Raw genomic sequence first — 750 nt, 5'->3', positions numbered from 1 at the left:
CCCCCCCCCCACACACATATACACATATGTAAACATATGCACACAAACACACGCACACATGCATACGTATGTATGCATGTGTGTGTGTGTGTGTGTGTATTTGATGCATCAGCATGGCCGCAGCTCTAAGCTGATCTATGAACAAAAAAAAAAACATCTGATAGGCGACTTTTGCACGGCGACTTTCTTTAACAAACCACATTCTCAAAATTTTGGTGGGACCTGAGAGTCTGACACATGAGAAATCCTCAAAATGTCGACCAATGGGATCGAACAAGAGTTCACAAATTTGCTGAGCGAATTCCTGCAATTTCAAACTTCCGCCTTCACCGCCAGTGTACGCTTATTTCATTCAGAAAAGAAACCACATACCTGCTGGACTTCTCATGAAAAGTGTCTAGTCATACCAAAGTAAAAAGAGACAGCAACTTCGTGCAGATTAAAGTTGCGACTAATGTCGAAGAATTTAGGTTATGTGGTTTTGGTACATAATACGAGAGAAAGCCAACTTTTATTTTGATTTTTTCTTTATTATTATCATGATCATTATTATTATTATTATTATTATCATCATTATTTTTATTATTATTATTATTGAATTTCTATTTGATTTTCGTCAGTTTTCATCCGTGGCATTTAAAGAGTGGCCAATTGTACTTTGATTCGCTGCCAGACTTCTTGAACTTAAATCACTGCGTGGCTTAAAAACATTTTTTTAAATAATTCTTTCTTTCTTTCTTTCTTTCTTTC

At 35.9% G+C, this 750-nt stretch overlaps 1 protein-coding gene across 1 annotated transcript in view; it reads left to right on the top strand.

The window, feature by feature from the left end:
• Nucleotides 1-750, top strand: part of LOC106877702 (putative mediator of RNA polymerase II transcription subunit 26) — a 271,412-nt gene that overhangs the window by 242,114 nt on the left and 28,548 nt on the right. The gene's annotated exons all lie outside the window — the stretch shown is intronic.

The sequence above is a fragment of the Octopus bimaculoides genome, chromosome 20 (assembly GCF_001194135.2).
Source record: "Octopus bimaculoides isolate UCB-OBI-ISO-001 chromosome 20, ASM119413v2, whole genome shotgun sequence".
Lineage (NCBI taxonomy): Eukaryota > Metazoa > Mollusca > Cephalopoda > Octopoda > Octopodidae > Octopus > Octopus bimaculoides.
Note: the sequence above shows the minus strand (reverse complement) of the source record. Positions and strands in the feature narration are given on the sequence as shown.